The sequence below is a fragment of the Jaculus jaculus genome, chromosome 13 (assembly GCF_020740685.1).
Source record: "Jaculus jaculus isolate mJacJac1 chromosome 13, mJacJac1.mat.Y.cur, whole genome shotgun sequence".
In the NCBI taxonomy this organism is placed as follows: domain Eukaryota; kingdom Metazoa; phylum Chordata; class Mammalia; order Rodentia; family Dipodidae; genus Jaculus; species Jaculus jaculus.
Window position 1 is genome coordinate 61014923 of NC_059114.1, and position 11914 is coordinate 61026836.

Sequence of the window (11914 nt, forward strand, 5' to 3'; positions counted from 1 at the left end):
ATAAACTATGATAATACCCTCCCCCGCTTTCCCTTTAAAAAATCCACACTCCATCATATCCCCTCCCTCTATCCATTAGGCTTTCTTTTATTTTAATATCATCTTTTCCTCTTATTATCTGGGTCTTATAAAGGTAGTACTAGGCACTGCAAAGTCATGGATATTGAAGCCTGGATGATTTCAGTATAAGGAGTCCTACCATTCTTCTGGCGTTTACCTTCATGTAGCCATCTTTTCCACAATGGGCCCTGAGTCTTGGAAGGTGTTATAGAGATGTTTCAGTGCTGAACTCACCTCCATCACATCTTATTAGCACTATGGTACCTTTTGGGTCATCCCAGTGGTCACTGTCCTCTGAAAAGAGAAGCATCTCTAACCAAAAATGAAAGTAACATTAATGCATGGGTATGAATGTTAAGTAAAGTGCTTACGTGGCAGCTTGGTGAGCTTAATTTATGCATTTACCAAGACAAAATCAGGCTTTTTACTCCTAAGTCTCATGACCTATCCCACCATAGGCTTTTGATTAGGTTTTCAGTACCTGGCATGTATTCCCTTCCATAGAGCCTCCAGTCCAATTAGAGAGCAGTTAATTTCTCCCAAAATAGGCATACCACTAGTCATTAGGCCTGGCTGGCCAAACTTGAGGCTTGCAATATCCACTATTTTCACTGCTTATGAATTTGGTTTCCCATAGGGCTGCATGCAGTGCAGCTTTCTCTAGCTTCCTGTTAGCTGGTCTACAGGGAGGAGGTTCCCACATGGCTTAGTCATAACATCTTCATTTTGATTAATCCTCCTCCCACCTTTCTTTCATTCAATCTCTCCTCTGGCCTCACTTAGGCCACTCCACCCCCAGAAATCTGTTCAACTACTTACATATCTTCAATATTATTCCCTTAAGTCTACCTCTTGCCTCCCTCCCTTATAGCCCTTTTCAAGCTTACTGGCCTCTGATACCATTTTTTTTTTTTTTTTTTTACTCCAACTCACACACAATTCTAAACATTTGTAGCTAGGATCCACATATGAGAGAGAACATGTTACCTTTTGCTTTCTGGAACTAGGCTACCTCACTTAGTATAATCCTTTCCAGATCCATCCATTTTCCTTCAAATTTCACAATTTATTTTTTCTTTATTGTCAAATAGAACTCCATTGTATAAATGTATCACATCTTCATTGTTCATTAATCCATTCAGTAACATCTAGGCTGGTTCCATTTCATAGCTACTGTTAGTAGAGCAGCAGTAAACATGGTTGTGCAAATATCTCTACAGCACTGAGAAGAGTCCTTAGGATGTACACCTAGGAGTGCTATAGCTGGGTCATATGGTTTATCAATTTTTAGCTATCTCAGGAGGTTCCACATGGTTGTACCAGAATATGTTCTCACCAATGGTGTACAAGGGTTTTTCACATCCTCTACAACATTTATTGTCATTTATTTTCTTGATAATACCCATTCTGACAGGAATGAGATGGAACCTCAAAGTAGTTTTGATTTGCATTTTCCTGATGCCTAAGGATGTATACCATATTTTCAGATGTTTCTATACCACTTGTATTTCTTCTTTTGAGAACTCTCTATTTAGTTTCATAGACCATTTTTTTTAATTGAGTTGTTTGATTTCTTATTATTTAGCTTTCTGAGTCTTTGTATATCCTAGATACTAATCCTCTGTCAAATATATACCTGACAAAGATTTTCTCCCATTCTATAGGTTTCTTCTTTGCTGTTCACAGTTTCCTTTGCTGTACAAAACCTTTTTTTATTATTTTTTAATTTTATGAGAGGTCCCAGTGGTTGATTAGTGGGTTTTTTTTTCTGAGAAACTGTGGTTGTATTAAGAAAGTCATTGCTGGTGCCAATATATTGAAGGAATTCTTCCTATTTTTTTTCCTTTAGCAGATTCATAGTTTCATGTCTGATATTAAGGTCTCTGATCCATGTAGACATGATTCTTGTGCATGGGAAGAAATGAGTATCTATTTTCATCCAACTCCATATAGATATCCAGTTTTCCAAGCACCGTTTATTAAAGAGACTATCTTTTCTTCAATGAATATATTTGGCATTTTGTCAAAAATCAGATGGCTGTAGCTGTCTGGATTTATATCTGGGTCCTCTGTCCTGTTCCATTCATTGACTTGTCTGTCTTTCTGCGAGGACTATGCTGTTTTTGTTACTATGGATTTGTCATATAGCTTAAATCCAGGTATGGTGATAGTGCCAGCCTTATTTTTGTTGCTCAAAACTTTTTTTGATGATCTAGGTTTTATTGTGCATCCAAATGAATTTTATAATTGCTTTCTCTATTTCTGTAAAGAATTCATTGGGATTTTAATAAGGATTGCATTAAATTTGGAGATTGCTTTTGTTAAGATTGACGTGTTCACAATATTGATTCTTCCAATCCAAGAACATGGGATATCTTTCCATTTCATAGCTTCTTCTGCAATTTCTCTCTTGAATGTTTTAAAGTTTGAGAGGTAGACATCCTTCACTTCTTTGGTTAGGCTTATTCCAAAGTGCTTTATTTTATTTTATCTTTTTGAGGTAATTGTGAATAGGAGTGATTCTCTAATTTCATTCTCTGCATGTTTGTTGTTAATATATTGGAAAACTACTGATTTCTGTGTATTTATTTTGCATCCTGCTGCATTGGTAAATGTGGTTATCAACTCAAAAAGTTTGCTGATAGAGGCTTTAGGGTCCTTTATGTATACAATTTGATCATCTGCAAATACTGATAATTTGGCCTCGTCCTTTCCAATCTGTATACCTTTCATGAATGTCTTTTGTCTTATTACTGTAGTGAAGACTTTTAGTACTATATTAAATAAAAGTGGGGACAGTGGACACCCTTGTCTTGTTTCTAATTTTAGTGGAAAAGCTTCAAGTTTTTCCCCATTTAGTATTATTTTGACTGTGTGTCTGTTATAAATAGGCTTTATTATGGTGAGATATGTTCCTTCCAGTCCCAGTTTCTGTAGGAATTGTACCATAAATTGATGTTGGATTTTGTCAAATACCTTTTCTGTATCTATTGAAATGATCATGTGATTTTTGTCCTTCAGTCTATTTATATAGTGTATTATATTTATCAATTTACATATGTTGAGCCATCCCTGAATTTTTAGGATAAAGTCTACATGGTCAAAGTGAAGGATATTTTTCATTTATTTCTGTATTCTATTTGCCCATACTTTGTTGAGAATATTTGCATTTTTGTTCATGAGGGAGATTGGTCTGAAATTTTCCTTTTTTTGCTCTCCTTTGTCTGGTTTGGGTATCAGAATGATGCTTGCTTCATAGATGGAGTTTTGTAGAATGCTTTTCATCTATATTTTATGGAAAAGTTTGAGAAGTATTGGTGTTAGTTCTTCTTGAAGGTCTGCTAAAATTCGCCAGTGAATCCTTCTAGGTCTGGACTCTTTTTGGTTTGGAGATTTATTATAACTGCTTGCATCTCTGTAATCATTATACATCTATTTAAATGGTTTATCTCATCTTGATTTAATTTTGGAAGGTCATATATATCTAGGAAATCATCCACTTCTTTCAGATTTTCAAACCTAGAGGCCATTGAGTTTGCAATATGGTCTTGTGTTTTGGAAATGGCCATGGGCAATGTGAAGCAGGTTTTCTGGATGCTTGCATGCAGACCCCATGGGGCCATGAGGATGTATCACCTACATAAGATTTGAGATAAGACTTTCAGGTCACTAATATATAGGATCATGATATCTGCAAATAAGGCTAACTTGGCTTCTTTTGTTCCAATAGGAATCCCCCCCCCCCCGCTTTTTTTCCTCCTGTCTTGTTGCTTTGGCTAGTACTTCTAAAACTATGTTGAAGAGCAGTGGTCACAGTGGGCACCCCGGTCTTGTTCCTGATAGTGTGAATTCCTTGAGTTTTTTCCCATTAAGTATTATTTGGGCTTCAGGAGGTTTATGTATAGCCTTTATTATTATTATTATTTTGAGATATCAACACTCCATGCCTATTCTTTCCAGTGTTTTGGCCATAAAGTGTTGTTGTATTTTGTCAAAGTTCTTCTCTGCATCAGTTGAGATGATCATGTGGTTTTTATGGTTCAGTTTACTTATGTGATGTATTAAATTGACCGATTTCCATAGGTTAAACCATCCCTGTGTAACTGGGATGAAGCCTACTTGATCAATGCGGATAATGCTTTTTATGTTGTTGAATTTTGTTTGCAAGGATTTTGTTAAGGGTCACTGCATATAAGTTTATTAGGGAAATAGGCCTAATTTTTTCTCTTCTTGTTATTTATCTGTCTGGTTTTGGTATTATGCTAGCTTCATAAAAGGAGTGAGGAAGGATTCCATGATCTCTGGTTATGTGAAACAGTTTGATAAAAATTGGTTTCACTTCTTCTATGAAGGTTTGATAGAATTCAGCTGAGAAGCCATCTGGGCTGGACTTTTCTTTTAGGGAGATTATTGATTACCTTTTTAATCTCCATGGATGTGTTAGGTTAGTTTAGGAGATTAATCTGCTCTGAGTTTAGTTTTGATAGGTGGTATATATCTGGGATAAACTGATTTCTTCTAGATTATTATATATTGTGGAGTAAAGATTTTAGAAGTATGCCCTGATGATTCTTCAATTTCATTGATGTCTGTTGTGACCTCTCCTTTATCACTTCTAATTTTGTTAATTTGAGACTTAGTTTTTTTTTTGTTGTTGTTGTTGTTTTTTCTTGATCAAATTGACCATAGGTCTGTCAGTCTTATTTTTTTTCAAAGAAACCACTCTTTTTAATGGATTTTTTTTAATTTATTTATTTATTTATTTATTTGAGAGAGACAGACACAGAGAGAAAGACAGATAGAGGGAGAGAGAGAGAATGGGCGTGCCAGGGCTTCCAGCCTCTGCAAACGAACTCCAGACGCGTGCGCCCCCTTGTGCATCTGGCTAACGTGGGACCTGGGGAACCAAGCCTCGAACCGGGATCCATAGGCTTCACAGGCAAGCGCTTAACTGCTAAGCCATCTCTCCAGCCCTTTCTAATGGATTTTTAAACCGTTTTCATAGTTTCCAATCCATTACTTACCGCTTTAATATCTGTTATTTCTTTCTCTCTTGAACTCTTTGGGTTGGATTCTTCTTGTGCCATTAGGTGGACAGTAAGGTTATTAATTTGGGATTTCCCTGTCTTTGTAATGAAGGCATTTAGGGTTATTAATTTTCCCCATATGACTGCCTTTATTGTGTGCCTTAATTTTTGGTAGGTTGTATTTTCATTATTATTCAAATCTAGGAATTTTACATTTTTTTGAGTTCTTCCACAACCCATTCATTGTTTAAAAGTAGGTTGTTTAGTCTCCAGGAGCTGGTGAATTTCTTAATGTGTCTTTTGTTAATTTCTAGCTTTAAAGCATTGTGATCTGACATGATGCAGAAAGTTATTTCAATTTTCCTGACTTGTGCAGGCATGCTTTATGACCTAATATATGGTCAACTTTGGAGACGGTTTTGTGGGCTGCTGAGGACAATGTGTATTCTTTACAGTTGGGGTGGAAAGTATTGTAGATATGCATTAGGTATAGTTGATGTATGATGTTGTTGAGCTCTATTATTTCCCTATTGATTTTCTGCTTGGGTTATCTGTGTATTGATGATAGTGGAGCAGTGAAGTCTCTGACTGTGATGGTGTTGATGTTTATTTCTGTTTTATTGTTGAATACTTTTTTTTAATAAACAGTAGAGGACCTGTGTTTAGTGCATATATATTTATGATTGTGATATGCTCATGTTGGTTCATTCCCTTGATGAGTAATAAGTAGGCTGCCTTGTCCTTTTTGATTATTTTTGGTTTGAAGTCTATTTTATCAGATATTAATATAGCAACACCCACTTGTTTTTTATTTCCATTATCATTTTCCAACCTTTCACCCTGAGGAGGTATCTATCTTTAGTGATGAGGTGGGTTTCTAGAAGATAGCATGTAGAAGAATCCAGTGTTTTGATCCTTCCTGATAACCTGAGCCTTTTTATGGGTGAGTTAAGACCACTAATATTTCAGGTTATTACTGTGCAGTTTAAAGTAATCCCTGCCATGATGACATCTTTTATGGGGTTTGGTGCTTTCTTGTGTTTTGTACTATTTTGAGCCTAGTCTGCTTTGGTTATTGTGATCTTTTTGTTGGCTTTTGAGATTGGTTGCTTGACTATTCTTTGTGGTATATTTCCTTAAGTATTCTCTGTAGGTTTGGCTTTGTCTTCATATAATCATAGAGTTGGTTTTATTCATGGAAATATTTTCTTTTACCATCTGTTATGAGAGATAGCTTGGTAGATTGAGTAGGTTACGTTGGAAGCCATAGTGTTTTAGATCCTGAACTGTTCCATTCCTGGGTTCTCTAGCTTCCAGGGCTTTCATTAAGAAATCTGATGTGGTACCATGCCAAAGCAGCCTAGGAGGGAAAAAGACCAAAAAAACTCAGCAAAATAAACACTTTTACTAAAAAGTGAGGTGTATAGGAAATTGAAGTAGCAGCGGAGAAGTAGAAGAGATCCAGAGCATCCAGAGCCTGCATAGGCTGGCAAAAGTGGCCCTGGCAGCTCTGCCAACTGCAGCAGCATCACACGAGAAAGCCACCAGACTCGGCTACAGCAGCAGGAAAATCCAGGTGCAGGGAGCTTCCACTCACATCGGAGCTCTCCGCAACTCAGGAAACGTGAAGGGAGAGCGGTAGTGAGCAACAGAGGAGCAGACCATGAGGTAGAAGAACACGTGGAACAGTGAGAGAACTAGAGCAGCTGCGGCTCCCTCCCCTCCCCCACCGCCTGTGCCCATCTTCAGCGAACAGAGCAGTGGTCCTGGGACATGCCCACGCCAACTTGAGCCAACAGCAGGACCGAAGCAGAAGCAGAGTCTGGCAGCAACATCAGCAGCTCCGGCACTGGTAACAGCTGACCCAGCAGCAGCAGCTTCAGTGGCAACAGTGGTGGTGGACCCAGCAGCAGCAGCAGCTTCAGCAGCAGCAGTGGCTCCAACAGTGGCAGCTACAGCAGCAGCAGCAGAGGCAGCAGCAGCAGTGGACCCAGCAGCAGCAGCAGAGGCAGCAGCGGCGACAGATCCAGCAGAAGCAGCCTTAGCAGCAGCAGTTCCAGCAGTGGGTGTGCTGATCTGCAGGGCCACAGTTGCCAGGCTCAGTTTGCCTTACAAGAAAAGCCAGTGCCCAGCTCCAGAAATCAGAACAGCAGCCCCACGACCCAGGCAGCAACTTGACTGAGACCAAAATCATCCAAAAAGGTAACTGGGATTGCACCAGGGAAGGTTCTCACTTGGTCACAAGCTGACTTGGATCCCTCGTTGATAGAGGACCTGGTTGTTATAATAACTACTCTTGCATACATACTTGGGCTGTTTTTGATTGAATGTGTACAGTGTATTGTGAACTTTTAGAATCTACCTGTATTTTATTCCACTCAGCCTACTTGAATACTTCTTTAGCAGGCAAACTCAACCCGTAGGAGCACCTTTGTAGATACTCTGAGAGGCTTGAGAGCGACACCTAACACCTTAAGCTCCTACCTTGAAAATATATAACATCAAATCAATTGATACAGCTAAGAATACCCAGCTAGCTAGAAAATCCAAGCATTAACTTAATCCAAGATGTAAAAATATATACATTATAACAGAAGAAATGCTAAAAAGCAAGGCGATATAAATCTACCTAAAAGTATTAATGCATCAGAAATGACCTCCAGTGAGAACGAGTTAGAGGAAATGCCTGAGAAAGATTTCAAAAGAATGATTGTAAATATGTTCAAAGAAGTCAGAGAACAAATCAAAGGAGTCAAAGAGGAACTCAAATAGGAAATCAAAGGAATCAAAGAAGATGCAGGACACCAATTTCATGAAATAAAGAAGGCAATACAAGACATAAATAAGGAAATAGAAATAATAAAGAAAAACCAGTCAGAATTACTAGCAATGAAGAACACAGTTAATGAAATAAAAAACTCTGTAGAAAATCTCACCAGTAGAATGGATGAAGGAGAGGACAGAATATCTAAGCAAGAAGACCAGGTGGCCGATCTAATACAGTCCAACAAAGAGAAAGACAAACTTATAGAAGAGTATGAGTGGGAATTTCAAGATATTCGGGACACTATGAAAAGATCAAATATAAGAATTCAGGGCAAGCCGGGTGTGGTGGCACACGCCTTTAATCCCAGCACTTGGGAGGCAGAGGTAGGAGGATCACCATGAGTTCGAGACCACCCTGAGACACCATAGTGAATTCCAGGTCAGCCTGGGCTAGAGTGAGACCCTACCTCGAAAAACCAAAAAAAAAAAAAAAAAAAAAGAATTCAGGGCATAGTAGAAGGAGAAGAATTCCACTCCAAAGGCATAGTAGGCATTTTCAACAAAATCATAGAAGAAAATTTATCCCAAATTGGGAAAGAGGTGCCAATACAGATATAGGAAGACTTTAGAACCCCAGCCAGACAAAACCTGGAAAGAACCTCTCCTCGCCATATTATAATCAAACTTCCAAACACACACACCAAAGAAAAAATATTGAAAGCAGTTAGAGAGAAAAAAATCAAGTTACCTAAAAAGGCAAGCCCATCAGGATTACAGCAGATTATTCAACACAAACTTTAAAAGCCAGAAGGGCTTGGAGTGATATATTCCAAGTTCTGAAAGATAACAACTGTCAACCAAGGTTACTTTATCCTGCAAAGCTATCCATTCAAATAGATGGAGAAATAAGGACATTCCAAGAAATCTGATGTAATTCTGATGGGAATGCCTTTGTATGTTTTGAATTTTTTCTCTCTTTCTGCCTTTAACACTCTCTTTGTTTTTGTTATTAAGAGTGTTTACTATGTGTCTGACAGTTACTTCTTTGGTCCTGTCTGTTTGGGATTCTCTGGGCTTCTTGTATCTGGATGAGTCACTGTTTTGAGAGATTTGGAAATTTTTCTCCCATAATTTTGTTGAATATGGTCTTTATGCCTCTGGTTTTGGTTTCTTCTCCCTCTGGTCTACCCATGATCTGGATTTTTTGGTCATTTTAGGGTTTCCCAAAGTTCCCTTGTACTCTGTTTACTTTATTGTTTGAACTTCACAGAGTTTTTTGCCTCCCAATTAATTTCTTCTCTCTTGTCTTCCAGGTCAGAGGTTCTGTCTTCCACATGAGTAATTCTGTTGGTGAGGGGCTCTAGGGAGGTATTTATAATTTCTATTAGATTTTTGTTTTCTCTGCTATTTTGCAACATGTCCATCTCTCTGTTAGGTATGATTTCAATTCAAATTATGATTTTCTTGATGCTTTGTCAAATTCCTGCTTGCATTTGTTAAAGTCTTCACTAAACTTAATCAGTTGTTGAGATCTTCCATTTCTTGACTCATCTTCAATTTATTCATACCTCTTTGGAGGGTTATAATGTTTTGTTCAACAAATTATGCCTACTGTCAAAAGCTGAACACTGTACATGATGATTCTGTTCAATTTCATTGATAGAATTGTTGGTTCTTTGCTGGTTTGCTCCAAGTTCTATTCTTTTTTTTTTAAATCATGATCTTATTGGTTGCTGGGTTTTCATTTTGGGAATGAATTTCTGTTTATTTCTCTGGAGACTTCTGCAGTAGGACTAGACATCCTTGGGGAAGATCTCTCAATTTTATATCTTTTGTTGGCTTTTTATTGTTGTTGTCTACCCATTTTAGGAAGACTCTTTATTTTATTGAGGAGGAAGCAAGATTTTTATCTTTGGCCCTTGTACTCTGTGATTCAGGTAAACCAGGATGTTGGTACCCAGTGGCTATTTAGGATATCAGAGCATAAGGCCTTATTCCACAGCTTACACAGGGACCAGGCCTCGCCAAGCAAGGCACAATGATACCTACCAGGACCAGGGAACTGTGAGGAGCCAGGGAACATGTATCTGGCCAACTTACTTTGTGCCCTCCAGCACACAGACTGGTTCAGGGAACTTGGACCAGAGAATTGAGAGGTGCCAGGAAGGAGGGGTCTGGCCAACTCACTCCACACCACTGTACCTGCCTACTCACCAGCACACTTTCCCTGCAGGGGACCCAGACCAAGGAGCTGGGAGGAACCAGGAAATAGCCAGGGGTCTGGCCTATTCACTTCACAAAGCTGTGCCCACCTGGCCATACACTGTCCACACAGGCAACCCAGATTTTTTTTTTTTTTTTTTTTTTGGTTTTTTGAGGTAGGGTCTCACTCTGGCTCAGGCTGACCTGGAATTCACTATGGAGTCTCAGGGTGGCCTTGAACTCTCGGCGATCCTCCTACCTCTGCCTCCCGAGTGCTGGGATTAAAGGCGTGCGCCACCACGCCCGGCCAGATTTATTATTTTTGATAGAACTACATTGTGATTTTTTTGTGTGGTTTTTTTTTTGTACTGTAATGTAGAGATTTTTGCATCTTGGGTTAATTTGATGTTTGGGTTTTCTATTTATCTGCAGTATTCTTAGATGTGTAAATCTGATGTCATATATCTTCCTGGTAGGAGCTTGAGGTGCCAAGTGTGGCTTTTAAATGACTCTTAGTCATTTAATAGGAAAAGTAACAGGAAAAGTGATGCTCAATGTTAGGGTTGCCTGCTATGCAAGAATTCTAGTAGGCTGGGTGGGGCAAAGTACAGGGAAATTCTAAAATTCAACTGACTAATATGTATATTCAATCAAAACCATCACAGTGTATTTATATAAGTGTGGGTATTAAAACAAACAGATCATCTAACAAACTCAAAGTCCATAAAGATGTGTGTTGCCCCACACCTTAATCCTGTCAACTGGGAGGCTGACATTTCTGTTCTGTAAGGGTTCCAGGTCAACTTGTGGTAGAGTGAGATCCTGCCCCCATGAGTGATAGAAAAAGTGACAAAGACACTATAAATCAGGAAGCACCAAAAGACAGCCCCACTATATAGCTTATTTAAGGATAGCAAATCCAACCATCCATCATATTTAACATATAACTTGCTTTGATATGGAAGGTGCAATTAGCTCTTTCAATGCAGGCCTTTATACCAGGTTTTTTGGGTGGGAACTAACCTGATGTAAGTAATCTCTGTTAACTTTTGGGATTACTTTTTTCTCAGCTATGGGACATATTCCCTGGGCTCCCTCTTTACTGCACTGTGGGTTCAGATAGGCTCTCTGGGTCTGTGGCTGCTCTGGTCACCTGTGCTGGCTTCTGTGTAGCTTAGTTCCTTTCCCCAGGTCTCTGGCGGTTGCTGCACTGGTTGTTGGTGGAGGGAAGACTATTAAAAGTGCTTGAAGTTATACTGGAGCTACATGGCTGGTCCCCATGATCCTCTTCCTCACAAGCACATCAACTGGACTCTGCTGACTTCTCCTTTGGGTTTCTTAAGTTTGCAAGGAGGCTGGTGTGAGTGGAAAATCCCTTCACCTGATTTCTCCTGTGGCTCAGGGAGAGCCTGCTTGCTGTGAGGGCCTGAGCTACTGCTGGAGTGGCTTCTGCATGCTTCTGTGTTCTCTAGAATCTCTGGTTCTCTCCTACTTCTTTGCTGTTGTTAATTTCTTATACATTTTCATGTTTTGGTAGAGTGTATTTTGTGCATTTTGTTGTTTTTCTGATTATTTCACCCTTACCTAGGCTGCTTTGGTGTGGCTCCTATGCTGCCATCTTATCCAAAAGTCCCACAAGAATCTTGAGAGTAACAACAAACAAGGTTGATCACAAAATCCAGTTCAGTTAAGACTTCAGCAAGTTAGCTGCTTTGCAAGAGCTCTCAGATTGTTAGCTTTAGGCTTGGCCACTGGATCTAATGGCAGAACAAAACCTTATTGTTTCAGTCTCTGCAGGACCTACCCCTTGTTATATCTTTATCACACAAGGTTAAAAGACAGTATTTCTAACTAAAATT